Source organism: Chrysochloris asiatica, unplaced genomic scaffold, assembly GCF_000296735.1.
Source record: "Chrysochloris asiatica unplaced genomic scaffold, ChrAsi1.0 scaffold00039, whole genome shotgun sequence".
NCBI classification, from domain to species: Eukaryota; Metazoa; Chordata; class Mammalia; order Afrosoricida; family Chrysochloridae; genus Chrysochloris; species Chrysochloris asiatica.
This window is the reverse complement of record NW_006408557.1, coordinates 17,536,531-17,549,332: the sequence shown is the minus strand read 5'-3', so window position 1 is coordinate 17,549,332 and position 12,802 is coordinate 17,536,531. Positions and strand designations below refer to the sequence as shown.

At 37.5% G+C, this 12,802-nt stretch overlaps 1 protein-coding gene across 1 annotated transcript in view; it reads left to right on the top strand.

Annotated features, from left to right (window-relative positions):
• The first annotated feature begins 4,463 nt into the window (after nucleotides 1-4,463).
• The window catches only part of CBFA2T2 (core-binding factor, runt domain, alpha subunit 2; translocated to, 2), an 86,717-nt gene continuing 78,378 nt past the window's right edge, over nucleotides 4,464-12,802 (top strand). The window contains exon 1 of the mRNA XM_006860681.1: nucleotides 4,464-4,800. The gene's annotated coding sequence lies outside the window, so the exon portion shown is untranslated. The remainder of the gene's footprint in view (nucleotides 4,801-12,802) is intronic.

The following is a 12,802-nucleotide window of genomic DNA, read 5'->3' as shown; positions in this document are numbered from 1 at the left end:
TTTGTTTATCCATTTTCAGTTGATGGGCACTTTGGCTGTCTCCATCTTTTTGCTATTGTAAATAGTGCTGCTATGAACATTGGTGTGCATATATCTTCTTGTGTTGTGGCTCATTTTTCCCTGGAATGGCTGTTGGGTTTGAACCACTGACCTATGGGTAGCTGACCAGTGTTTATACCAGGACTCCTCAAGAGGATTCAGTACTAATTTTTCCTCAAAAATACTTGAATCTGAAAGGCAGTGGGATGATATTTTTTAAGCACTGAAAGAAAAAACAACAAAATTGTAAATCAACAATATTGTGACCAGTGAAACTGTCCTTTGACAGTGCTATTGAATCAATTCTGATTCATAATTACCATACATATGGTTTCTGAGACTGTAAATGTAAATCTTTCTAGAAATAGTTTCATTTTTCTCCCACAGAGCAGCTGGTGGGTTTGAACTGCCAGCTTTGTGGTTAGCAGTCCAGTGCTTATCCTGAAGCACCACCAAAAAACTTTCCTTCAAGAAGAAGGATGAAATTAGATAAACAAGATAAACAAGCTGCTAGAGCTCATATCTACCATATCTATCAGATAAACAAGCCGATAGAGCTCATAGCTACCATACTGACCCTATAAAACTTACTAATGGGAATTTTATAGCTAGAAAGAAAGACGCTAGAAAGTAATTTAATGCTATTTAAAGAATGATCTCTAATAAAGGGAAATGCATGGATAAGTGTAAGGACTAGAAATAAGGTATTCATACTTGATAGTTCGCAATGTTTTGTCCTTTATGGCTTTTTGTTTGTTTTTGTCCTTTATGTTTTTTAAATAAAATTAAGGATAGAATTATGTTACGGGACCCAAAAAATATAAAATTGTAATTAGTTATAATAAGAGCAGCAAAAGGGAGATTATTGTTGTTTGGTGCTAATAAGTTAGTTCTGATTCATAATGACCTTATGCCAAGAGAACAAAACAAAACACTGCCCGTTTCTGCACCATCCTCACAATCTTTGTTAAGCTGGAGCCCATTGCTGTTGCCACAGTTTCATTCCATCGTGTTGGTGGTCTTCCTCTTTTTTCGCTGACTTTCCACTTTACCTCGCATGATATCCTTCTTAAGGGACTTGTCCTTCTTGATAATATGAGAGATGAAGTCTCACCATCCTGACTTATAAGAGGCATTCTGGCTGTACTTCTTCTAACACAGATTTATTTGTTCTTCTAGCAGTCTTTTACTTTTAATATTCTTCTCCAACACCAGAACTCAAATGCATCAATTCTTCTACCATCTTCCTTATTCACTGTCCACCTTTTAATGCATATGAAGCTATTGAAAATAGCAGGGCTTGGGTCAGGCGCACCTTAATCCTCCAACTGACTGAATCTTTTTCTCTTGAACATTTTAAAAGAGGTCTTGTGCAGTAGATTTGCTAATGCCATATGTTGTTTGACTTATTGACAGCTGCTTCCATGAGTGTTGATAGTGGATCCAAGCAAAATGAAGTCTTTTACAGCTTCAGTCTTTTCTCCATTTATCATGATGTTATTTATTGGTTCAGTGGTGAAGATATTTGTCTTCTTTACATTGAGTTGTGCAATCCATACTGACAACTGTGGTCTTTGGTCTTCATCCCTAATACTTAAGGAACCTTAGGGAGCGAAAATAACCTTTGAGACTGGTTGCATAATTTGAAGAATGTAATCCGCGTCACTGAATTGTAAAGGTAGAAACTGTTGAATTGGTATATGTTTTAATGTGTGATTATCAACAATAAATATAATTTGAAAAAAATATTTTATAGGTGGTGGTATACTTCCATTGGGAGCATGATGGTTCTATAGGATAAGCACTGGACTGTGAACCACAAGGTCAATGGTTCAAGTCCAGTAGCTTTTCCTTGGGAGAAAGAAATGACTTTCTGCTCCCTCAAAGATCTGCAGCCTCGGAAACCCTATACAGGGTCGCTATGAGTTGGGACCGACTCGATGGCACTTAACAACTTCTATTCGTGGCAGTTGAACATTACCTATTTTCTTGTTTTTCCTTACCAGAAATATGTAATTTCTTCATTTACTAGTAGAATGATTTCAATAGGAACCCTTTTTAGCCAACTGTTTGTTTACTTAAAGGTAACATTTCATATAGGATAGGCATTTGAAATGCTTTATTCACTAATTTTCAGAATGAGTTGATACTATAGCATTCTCCAAAGGGGATCAGATAGTTTTTTATGAAGTATCATTTTATTTATTTGTTAATGCTTCAGTTTCCCCCTCTTTGCTAATAGGAGCCTCTTCTAGTTGACTCCTCTAAGTCCTTTGGATATAACTCCAGCAATTTTTGATAACGTAATTACTTTCTGATGTGATTACAGCTGCCTTGTAGCTGTAGTCAACTGCTTCTCTAAGGGGTTTTGTTTCCTTTTAGTGGAAAACAATACTTAAAACCCATAATCAGGGTGCTAAAGGTGAAAATACCACCTTTTAAAAATTGTTTAAACAATAAAATTAATCTCAAGCAATTTCAAGGTATATTTAACTGGATAGTAGTGGCTTAGTGTCTATCCATATGATTCATTCACATAGTGAGCAAGTTGATGGAGATTGTTGTTAGCAAGAGAGGCCTCAGTTTCTCACCACATGGACCCCTTCACATGGTTGCTAAAGTATGATTAAGATTTAATAACTGGCTTTCCCCAGAGCAAGAGATCCTGGACAACCAGTGTCACCTTTCGATTCCTTTGCCTCTAGCTAACGTAGTGTTCTCTCTGAGTGTGAACTTGACTACTGGGAGTTGGCTGTAGTTGTGTGACATCAACTAACTACCTAACTTCTTTGTACTTTATTTTCTTGGCTATAATAGTGAGATAATGATAATACAATTACTACCAAAAAGTGAATATCCAGTACACAAGATGCTGTTGGTTGTTAAGTGCTGTCAGTTCTGACTCCTAGCAACCTTGTATAGGATTTCTAAGGAGCAGCTGATGGGTTTGAGCCACCAACCTCCTGATTAGCAGTCCTACAGTGCCACATCAGGACTCAGGATAACAACCTTATTGGTCCTATAATATAAGGCCTTAAAAAAGTGTCTGATACTTCACGGACACTTATGGTGAGCACTCAGCATGCTGCTGCTATTACTACCACTGCAGAGATGAACTAATGACTCAACCTAGATATTCTTCCTTCCTATTTGTCAGAAAAACTGTTAGAGATTCTAGATATTTCAAATATCTAGACTTGAAGTAAAAGATCAAAAGTCAAAGAATTATAGCCATACTAGTTTGATTATAGGAGTTTCTTGGTGTGACCCTGTAAGATAAGCATTAGACTGCTAACTGTGAGGTTGATGGCTCAAATCCACTTTGGAAACACCCTATAAAGTTTCACTGCGTCAGAACCCTCTTGATGGTACTTAACAACAGCAGTTTATGTATATGGAGGAGTTTTCAGTTTGTGTATTTGTAGATTTTAGTACAGGATATGTGTCCATATATAATGTGTGTGAACCAGGAAGCAGACAAGCCCCTCCCCCTTTTAAGTTTCATATCACAAGAAGTGGTGAAAAATTTTGTACAAGGAGGTCTGTTGTACCATTCACCCAGATTACTCGAATGGTAACTGACATCTGATGTTATATTACAGTATCAGTTTTGAATGATTCAGTTTCCTTTAATAGAAATTGGCTTTATCAGCAGTAGCCATTGGATGTATAAAGGATTAAACACTGATCCTTGAGCACTTCAGACCTCTCTAGGTTCTAATTATTATACTTCTATAAATGTTCTTGATTTTGACTCTTCTTTGTTCAAACTTGCAGTAATAGTTCCTTCAGTGTTAAACACCACGTTGTTCCTATCTTCCTGTTTTCTTTGTTAAAATTTTTTTTTGCAATAGTTTCCATATATTTCATTTAAAATCTTTATAGCATCAGAACCACGTTGTCTGCATTGTCCTTTTTTTTTTTTTTTTTTTTTTAAATCACGTGCCTGTTTTGCAGTGCTACCAAGTCAGGATCTGAGAAGCAGCTTGTGTGAATCATTTACATACATTTCTGTTTATATTCCCCAAAGTAATTTGCAACTTTACATTTTTTATCCAATTACATGTTCAAAGCAAATTTTTAATAGTTTGTTTTAAGAAGGCATTCATTTTATGTAGAAATTTAAATCTGGCTTAAAAAGCAGAAGCTGTTGAACAATAGCTTAAACCAGACCATAAATAAGACTTTAAGTGTTAATTGTTAAATATTTGAATGTTTCCATTTTTTGTAAGTCTGTGTGTCTATACATGTTTATTGCACTAGGGATTTGCACAGATAGGTTTTGCACAATATCCTTGCTGTTATTGTCAGCCATAAACAAATTACACGTATTTAACAAGTTAATGTCAGATTGGCCAGGAGCCACTGGGAGGTGTGTACTTAGTGACATCAGCTGGCACAGAGCCCTGGTAACACGGAGGGCTGGAAGGGTAGTGGAGAAAGAGGGAACGAGAGGGAGAAAGACAGCAAGAGACTGACTGTATCTGGGGATTCTGGCAAGGTGAAGAGCTGGTCTGTTTGGCAGGACCTTCCCATCTGGGATCCATCTGTGTTTCCCTGGAATGGGACAGGCAGCTCTAGTCAGTGAGAAATCGCAGATGTGAGAGAGCTGACACATGTCCAGCTAATGAAAGGAGAAGAGAGGCTGGTCTCAGATTGGGCTTTGAAGATTAGAAGGAGAAAAAGAAGAGCTTTTTAATATCTATTTCAAATAAATTTGGTATATCAAAAATCTGGATTGTTATAATCTGGGCATTTGGGGTAAGTACATTTTAATTTAGTTTGTGGGGAGGGCTAAAAAAAAAGGCAATTCTCTGCCTTCTAAAACCTCAGATGATAATGTGAATGTTTTCACTATTTTACATGAGTTCAGCCTTTTGCTAATCAGTTCTGTTTTGAAGCTTAATATTTCTATGTCATTGTTAAGTGGCCACTTTTATGTGAATACCATGTTCTTTTGAATGGAAACTTTAGTTAATAATCTGATGTAATGTATGAATTCTACAGCTAAACATGTAATTCCACAAATAAGGTATTCCATATTGGATCCTTTTGTAATGTTTTGAGGGAATTTTTTTCCTGTTAATAGGAATAATACAAATAGGCCAGATTAACAAGAGCTCATTAAAAATGTATCCTATGGTTCTATTTTATTTCACTGTATTAAAGCAAATTACATCTAACAGAGTGCAGTAAAACTAGCAGTATCATGTAATGTTAGATGTATTTAGCCATTAAAAAACAACAACACTTTGCCTCTATGCTGTTTTCTTCTAGTTATTTCCTTATATAAAAAAGAATCCAGATCATCAATAATTCTGATATGGATTCTGAGTTTGGGAGAGTGTTGTCATGCAATAAATTTACATTTAGACCACTACTATGTTCTGTAGTCCTTGTTTGTGATTCATACTTTTGCTTTTTGTTATTTCTGCACATTGTGTTCATGTTTTTGTGACCTCAAATCCAGATTCCTATGGGATGAATATGGGTTTAAGAGTAGAAGGCCCCACAAGTGAATTTCAGAAGTTCTTTAGATGCTCCTTTTCTGCTGCAGTTGGTTCCTAAATGCTTCCATTTTTAACATCAACTCTTAATTTAAGAATGGATCTTGTGTGCAGTTCTAGTTTTTACTCTCTGTACCACCTCCCCGTTCTGTTACAAATGTTATATGATGTCTTTGCTGAGCCTCAATGATTTGGAAAACACCTTAAGTATTAAAATCAAATGAGCCTGTTAGATTATACAAGAACAAAAAAAACTTTAGAAAAATCATGAAGCAGGAGTAATGGACTGAATTTGTACTGCTTTGTGATAACACTTTGTGTTTAAATTACCTCCCCCACCCCCTCTTGAAAATTCCAGTTCTCTATGTTGTTGTTAAGTGCCATCCAGTCGGTTCCAACCCATAGCGACCCTGTGTAGGGTTTCCAAGGCGCTACTGGTGAGCTTGAACTGCCGACCTTGCAGTTCAAATGACTTTGCAGTCTGAGGCATTAACCCACAGTGCCACACCAAGAACTTAAAAATCAATAATTTTTATTTCTTAAAAGTATACCTTTAGTCTTCACTAGGTAATTAATTGAAGAAAACAGTGTTTGTTGTTGTTAAGTGCCATTGAGTCTGTTCCAGATCATAGTGACCCTGTATAGGGTTTCCAAGAAGCAGCTAGTGAGTCTGAACCACTGACCTTGTAGTCCAGTGCACTATCTTGCAGCGCCACACCAAGACCTTTTTTGGGAGAGGGGAGAATTTTTTTTAACAGACCTCCTTCCAAGTTTTCTCATATGCCAAATTGACAAAATGAGTTAGTAAGAACTTTCAGAGGTCAGTTGTGCAGTGCTTAGTATCTTTAGGAACTTGTTTGAATATTTGAGAGGAAATAGTGTCTATATTGGGGGTGGGGGCAGGAAAGGACTTTTGGTGTGGCGCTGTAGGATCAGCTGTTGGACTGCAAATCACAAAGTTGGCAGTTCAAACACACCAGCTGCTCCTTGGAAACCCTATACAGTGTCACTATGAGTTGGAACCAACTGAATGGCTCTTAACAACAACACATATTGTAGCATAGTGGATTATAAACTGAGCTATTAACTGTAAGGTCAGCAGTTCAAATCTACTAGTTGTGCTTCACAGGTGGAAGATGATGCTTTTTGCTCTTCTAAAGCTTTACAGCCTCAGAAACCCTATATAGGGTTACTATGAGTGAGAACAGACTTGGCACATAGCCACTACCACTACCATGTTGCCATATAGGAGCACTTTTAATGCTAGAGTTTTGAGAACCGTAAGAAATGAGAAATGATATTTTGTTATGTGAAAATTCACTGACTGAATATCAAAGTGGTTGATTAAAAGTGTAGCTGCTTGTTACTGAGATAATAGCCAAAGTACCTTTGAGTTGAATACTGGAGAAAATAATGAAAGTATTCTGAGAAGCTTTACCACTATGAAAAAGGAAATTGGCTTCCAGGAGTGACCCAACCAAAGATTTTGCAACAAGGAGCCATGTTAGACCAAAGGTATATGATGCAATAATGTCATTAAACTGGAGATAAAGATGTTGATGTGAAGTGCTGTTGAGTTAGTTCCGACTCATAGTCACTCTAAAGATTTTCTGAGGAGCGACTGGTGAATTTTAACCACTACCTTGTGGTTCAAACACATCTTGTGGTCTGGTCCAGTGCTTATCCTCCGGCACCACACTAAGACCTCCAGAGATCAAGAAAATGACATTTGTTATATGTTTGGAACATCACGGAGGAATGCTCTTGAGTTTGAACAGCTTTTGTACATGATGGTGGATATTCATGTGGATCTGAAAGGTAGGTTGTGTAAGCTCACTGAAGGAGGGTGGCACAGGACCAGGCAATGTTTTGTTCTGTTATCCTTGGGATCGCTATGACTCAGTGGCACCTAACAACAACTGTGCTAAAAGTACTCGTATGCTAGGGTTGGAAAGGATCTTAGGATCTTGTAGTTAATTTCATTATTTTACAGAGAAGGAAAATTGAGGGAAGGGTAATGGAGTAGCAAAGAGCCTACCAGGTCTAGAATTTTAATGCCCCAGTGGGGCCTGGACTGGAACTCCATTTTAACAAACATTTTCTGATTGCTTGCCATGCAGGATAGCATGGTAAGGGATTAAAAAAAAAAAAAATTTTTTTTTAAATGGACGTCTCATAGAGGAGATAAAATATATATGAATACATAAAAATAGAAACATTCTGGAGATTAACTGCAGTTAAGGGGATCCAGAGAACCATCATGGAGGAAATTTTACTGGAACTTAGATGGACTGGAAAGATTTGGACCCCCTCATGCTTGGAAGGAGCATAGTAAGTTCACTTTCCACTAGACCTCACAGTCTTAAGGCTTTCAGACCTTTTGGTCATGTGCATAATTAGACATTTAATGTCTGCAGTATTTTGAAGCATGCGTAGTTCCTATCTTTCTATATTTAAAATAATTGTTTGCTCTTGAGAAAATTATCTTTCTGCATGTATATTCCCACTTTCACCCCCTTGTCATAAAACGATTTATTCCAGGAAGTTTTGTTTTAAATGATCTTTCCGATGATGGACTGTATGCCGGCTGGAATTAGTGGTGGCTATATCTTGCAGGAAAACCAGCCTATTACAATTGGTTTTATACTCTAGTCTCTGGATGCCAGGCTAGGAAACTTGAAAAATGCACATGGATTTACTTTTCTAAAGCATGCCTACCTGCAATAGCAGCTGTTTGTGCTTTGTTTAAGGCAACAGCTAGTGGAAAACCTGTTATCATTCAAACCAGAGCACTCCTTAGAGATGCGAGATTTCTGGCAAGGTAGGATGCAATTCTGTACAGAATATATACATCTATCTTCAATTGCTTCTTATACCTGGAGCTCTGAAGTGGATGGGATATGTACTTTGATTTGGTTGTGGTTGTTAGGACACCTGGAAGAAAGACAGTGAAAAGATGGTGTGTAGGCCTTGACATCAGGCTGTGTATAATCCACCTCAATGATCTAGTTTTCTCACCTGTAAAATGGGCATTAAAATAGGTGTTATTGTGAGTTTCTAAGGATTAAATTGCTCAGATTTATTTTTCCTTTTTTTTTAAGCTCTTGGTGTCCTCCTTTCTCGAAATCATAGTTAAATAAAAGACAGCTGAAATACATTTCTTGCATTTTTAAAGTATATATTTCCTCCAAGTGACAATCAACCAATCATACCTTCCTTAACTAAGTCCTCGTCATGGGAGAAGGGTGTGTGTAGACAATCCGTCAGCCTTAAAACTCAAACCTGTTGCAGCTAGGCAAGCTGTTCATGGTTAGGGACCATGCATTACTTACCCTACTGGAAGAACTAGGGGATGGGCCGCTTAGAGAGTGACAGATGTGCCCTCTGCTGCCGGCGGGCGTGTGCAGGCTCTGTCCCTCTGCTCCCAGCACCAGGTGCAGCCATTGTTCTAGCTGGTCTCTCTTGATCCAGCTTCATCTGTTACTCTACTCTTTCTAGCTCATTGTTTCTGTAGGAAATTAGCATTAAAAACCCATCTGAAACCCCCATGTCCCTCAACTGCAGGTGACTGTTATTGGCCCCAGCTGCCACCCTTGCGCTTGATTACTTCCATATGGGTCTGTGCAAAGAAGTAGTAGCCATTTATTGATTTCCACCACAACCCCCACCTCTATTACTCAAACGATAATGCCCTGAAATCTATTAGACCCCCAATAGGCTGTATAGTTCAGTTGGCACTACAACTGTGATGAACGTTTTACAAGCAAAACTAATTACACTCTTTCTCTCTCCTTCATTACCTCCTACCTAAATATTAAATGTAGAAGAACCAGGATGTCATAAGTGGAATAGTAAATCTTTTAAATGTTTGGAGATGAATTTGTTTCTGAGTAGTAAAGCTTTTAGACTTTGGATGGGATTTTATGGAAAATTGTAGTCAGTGCTTTAAATGTTTCACACCACACCCTTGAACATTCAAGCGAATCATGGCCAGTAGGCCCCTAGAGTACGGGTGAGTGATACAAAATTTGTATCATTGGCTTTTTAGTGTATTGAGTTTAATCCAGAGTATATAAGAAAAGGGGGCCTATTTTAAAATAGTAATGTTTTGCGGAAAGACTACATGCAATCAGAATGAGTTAAACCCTTTAGTCTTGTATTATTTTGTTGTTTCTTTTCTATGTTTGCACAAATGATTGTTCTACTTTACTTACTAGATTAAAAATACCACAGTGGGGAGCTTGGTGTCCTAGACTTCTTTTTCCTTCGTCAGTAAACAAATTAAAGTGTTCCATTTTGTTTATTGTTTTAAAGTCAAGGTGTAATCTCAAACAGTACCAGGCTTAAAACTCTAAAATAGAAGTTGTAGAAACAGTGAAAAATTTTTACTAGCTCCTGCTCAGCTGTATTGTGACCTTGACAGTGTGTGGTCCCTCTGAGTAAAGGAGATGGGGCGAATTGTTTGTGTCTTTCAGGAGTTCAATGGAGTGCATACTCACTTACTTTATATAGGAAAATAGTCTAGGAAATAAAGGCCAAGACAGTCGACTGCTTTTGAATTTTCAGCCAGATAACCCACTCTTGAAGTAAAATTTTAAGCTTACACATTTCAAATTATTTAACAACACTGACATTTAATGCAACAATTTCTGTATTTTAAACTTGGTTACCTGAATCTTTTATCATAAATAATAAGGAACATAGGACCATTTCTGTTGGGAAAATGTCTTCTTACTATCCATCTCTTTCTTTTCTTTTTATATTGGAATTTGGCATTTTAGAAGGTGCTAGAATTGGAGAAGCCCCTGGCGCATTTTACCCAATAGTTCCTGTGAAGGCAAACTTCCAGGTAAAGTGGTGAGATGAAATTTAGAACAGGTTATAGATTTTTAGTGTTTGAAGAGTCTTTGGAGTGGTTTTTGACCTGTCCCCTCATTTTAAGCAGTGGAGAAAACACAAGGTGTCAAGCAAGAGTACAAGTTGAGATTACAAACTGGGTCTTCTAATTTCAAAGTAAATGTTTCCTACTAATTTTGACCGAGCGCAAATTGGGGCTGACTGTAAGCTTGGTTAAATTGTTTGAGGTGGGTGGGTGTGATTTTGGTTTTACTTATGAAGATTGGGGGTTTCCTTTAGTTACATGTATAAGGAGAAGTAAGGAGGTTTTTTTTTTTTTTCTTTTTTCTATTTTTAATTGGATCAGGTAGACATTATAGAAACAGTGTGAGATAAGAGTTTGCAGTCTAGTAATTTTCTGTCCATCCTTTGAAACTAGTTTTCTATTCATCCTTTTTAGTTTTAATGGGATAAGTTGTCCTGTACCATTTCTAGGGCTCATACAATAAAACGGACAGCATGTTTGTTTTGGTGTGTGTTTTTTTTTTTAATGAGAACTGTATTTTCATAAGCAAAGCATGTTTCTGTTGCCCCACGTAGAAAGGCATAGAAAATAACTACATGTGCTTAAATTGCCCATAAAAATTTATGTTGGAGACTGTTAGAAGCCAGTCTTTGAAGGGTATCTTAGGGTCACTGTCTTGGGGTTTCACCAGTCTAAGACCAGGGTGATCTTTTTTATGACTTTGAGTTTTCTACAAATTTATCTCAAATCTGTCCAGGTAAAGTGGTGAGATGAAATTTAGAACAGGTTAGATTTTTAGTGTTTGAAGAGTCTTTTGAGAGGTTTTTAATTTGACCCCTCATTTTAAGCAGTGGAAAAAACAGATGATAGTTTTGCTAGTTCTGCTCTCAGTCTAGTAGAGGCTACAGTTCTTGTGATTCATGAGTCCTTTGGAGTAATTGTTCTTGAGTCTGATTGGCTTCACTCTCCTTTGCTCCTCATGGGAAGAAACCAACAGTTGTATCTGTGATAGCAACCTGTAATCTTTTAAGACCCCAGTTACTACTTCCCAAAGTAGAATGGAAAACATTGTTTTATTATGGACTATATTACACTAACTGACTTAAATGTCCTCGAAGACCAGACCTTTTTAATGAGTTCAGAGAAGGAGCAGAGGCCCTGGTGATTTCTCTTGGGAATTTTGTTTTTAGTTTGGAGTCAATCTCAAACACTTTAGTTTAGATTTTTGAAGTTCCTTCAACCTTACATTTTCCTGTGTTTTCTTTCTTTCATTTTTTAAAGTTTTTATTGTGAATTGAGTGATAGTTTACATGGGAGAACAGTGGTTTTACACCATCGTTTCATTGCAATGATTACACTCTCCTCTGTGCATCATCATTCAGTAGTATTTGCTTCTATTCCCTCTGGGTTTTTTTTTGGGGGGGGGGGGCTGGGAGGAGTATACAAGAACACTCATTAATAAATAATTTAAACAACCATAGAGCACATTCTGCAAGCCTGCCTCCTGGCCACCAGCATTCAGTCTTTCTCTTTCCATGAGTCTAGAGAGTCTTCAGCTGCTGTCTCCATGTCCTCATTTCTGCCTCCATCTCTGGTGTCGCTGCTTCTCTGGATAGGGTCCCACATTCTGCTCATGCTCTTCTCCCTTGATGGTCGTAGGGTCTTCTGTTTCTGTCTCTTTTTGTTTTGGTAAGGTTTTTATTGTGGATTTAGTGAAAGTTTACAGGGTAGATCATCAAGTTTTGCATTCAACAAATCATATACCTTGCACCTTGTTTCATTACAATGATTATAATCCCCTCCATGTACCATCAGTTAACAGTATTTCTCTCTGTTCATTTTAGCTTTTGTAAAAAAATTAAAAAAAACAAAAAACCCACTTAAGCATATATAAGAATTTACATGTCTAAAGGGTACATTCTGCCTCCTGGCCACAAGCTCTTTATCCCTCTCCTCTCCTCCCATGAATCTAGAGTCCTCAGTCACTCCCCCTCTCCATGACCCCATCTCTGCTGTCCCAGACTCTCTGGATAAGGTCCCGCATTCTGCTTGTGCTCTTCTCCCTTGATGGTGCTAGTGTCCAGTGTTACTGGACTGTAAGATTAACCACTCCCCTGTTGTTGTTTTTTTTTTATTATGGATTGAGTGAAAGTTTACAGGGCAGATCATCAGTTTTACATTCAACAAATCCTACACCTTGCTTCATTACAATTATTATAATCCCCTCCATGTACCATCAGTTAACAGTATTTCTTCTATTCACTTTAGCTTTTTAAAAACAAACAAACAAAATAAACACCCACTCAGTCATATATAATAATTTACATCTCCAAAGGGCACATTCTGCAAGTCTGCCTCCTGGCCACCAGCTCTTAGCCCCTCTCTGCCCATGAAT